This window comes from Sinocyclocheilus grahami, unplaced genomic scaffold (genome assembly GCF_001515645.1).
Source record: "Sinocyclocheilus grahami isolate Dianchi unplaced genomic scaffold, SAMN03320097.WGS_v1.1 scaffold11.1, whole genome shotgun sequence".
NCBI lineage: Eukaryota > Metazoa > Chordata > Actinopteri > Cypriniformes > Cyprinidae > Sinocyclocheilus > Sinocyclocheilus grahami.
In genome coordinates this window covers 2,320,697-2,322,754 of record NW_015505190.1, presented here as the reverse complement: position 1 = coordinate 2,322,754, position 2,058 = coordinate 2,320,697, and positions in this window count along the sequence as shown.

Genomic DNA, 2,058 nt, shown 5'->3' with positions numbered 1-2,058 from the left:
CAGAAGCTGGAGTTTTCCGCCAAAATAAAAGCTCAACTGAAGTTTTCGCCAAAATAAAAGCTCAATGGTTTATCTCTTGCAACCATGGTCTCAAATTAACAGACGAGCACAGAGAAAATACTGTTCAGGTACAGCAAGCTCACTGTTCGGAAGAAAAATATAGTTTCGATGGCATTTTCCCCCCTCTTATAACTGCTGATCCATAAGCGCCACCTCCTGTCAGAGAGTGAATTTGCGTTCTCATTCGATGTCTGTTTTTGTTTCATGCAGGTTTGATCTTTGTATCTTTGTTTGTATCGTGATTAAAATGCAGTTGTTGGTTCTAATTTCAAATGGCTTTTATTTATTTTATTTTATTTTATTAAATATGTTTAGTTGTTGTAGTAGTAGCAACTGCCCGTTTTTTTTGTTGCAAAAACAGTTTCATGGCAAGGAAAAATATTTATGGCCGGTAAATTCTCTCAAGTCACCAGCCACTGGCAGATGTGAAAGTTAGTTTTAGGCCCTGCTTGCGAGTGTAGAATTTAGGACAAAAGTACTGCAATTTCCCTACTGTAGAGTAAGGTAAAAAATAATATACCTGAATTTTTTTTAATTTATTTCACAGTGCAATTGTTTTACAATATATGGCTATTACTTTCATAGGAATAACAATATAAAATTATTACTATTATTTTATTCTAATTAGTTTGGCTTCCAAATTCACCAGTGAGACTGAGACACTATATCACAACTAAAAAGAGGGTTGAGTCCCCTTTAAATTTCAAGAACAATTACATTCACCAGCTTTTTTCTTTTAGTTTGCACACTGAACCAATGTTGTAGCTCTTAATTTTGAACTCTCAAAGCACACCAGATTTATGAATTTAACTTTAAAATGTACAACATTTTCTTTTTATTAAAGAATTACCCCCCTACAGGGATCGAGGACCACCCACCACAGTCTCACAAAATCCTGTGGGAAACACTGTGTGTATATATATATATATATACACACACATACAGTAAATTATATAATTGCATTTTCATTTTGCACATATGTATGGGAAAATGTAAATTTAAACAAAGAAATGCATTGCCATTTTACATATTGCATTGCCATTTTGCAAATTACATTTCAAAATGAATTTAGCTACCCATATGTTTCCATATTCTACTGATCTTGAATACATTGATTAGCTTTTTCAGGTGTGCTTGATTTGGGTTGGAGGAGTTAAACTCTGCAGGACAGTGGCCCCTTCAGGACTGAAGTTACCCAGCCCTAATTTAGAGGAAAGATTTGACTCATGGGATTCTGTATTACATTCAGTTGCTTTATATACTAATGTAATGTGCTCTTACTCTGTATGACAAAGGGCAATGTGTAGACATACAATATGTTACTCAAATTAACCTTGAGCTGTTACAGATTAACAGTTTACAAAGAATAAAAATTAGACATATGGATGTCAATTAACTTTAAAAATAAGCTGTTCAATAAATGTGTTGTTTGTTCAGTTCGCTGTTTTCACTGTCTACACATTAAGCAAAGGGCTATAGTGTTTTTAACGCACATTTCTTTTAAAATGCTTATGAAGTTTGTAGATTCTCGCAGTGAAGTTTACTGTGACTTTCCCATGGAAAGTTTTCATGTCACAAACCAGTTTGTTCGGATGTCTTTGAAAATATATGTCATACTTTCCACAGCGGTTCTTGGCCAAGGCAATGCAAACACAAAATTGCAGTACATGCAGTACAATACATGCAGCAGGTGTCAGTATATCTCTTCATGAAACTTAATAAGGATGTGTCTGCATTCCTCTGGAAGAAATATATCAGTTTGTAGCTGATTCACCAGAATCACTAGGCGGTTCTAGACCCTTTTTAGGTGGGCTTAAGCCCCCCTATTTGTCGTCTCAGCCCCCCTAAAACTATAATCAGCTAATTGAACAATCAGGCCAGTGCTGCTTACTCAAGAAAATGTATCATTCTCGCTTTCAAGGGCAAGATGGCACGAGAGAGATCTCAATGTGGTACTCACTCACGCGCTGTGATAGATCGTAACTCTGCGTGCCAGGG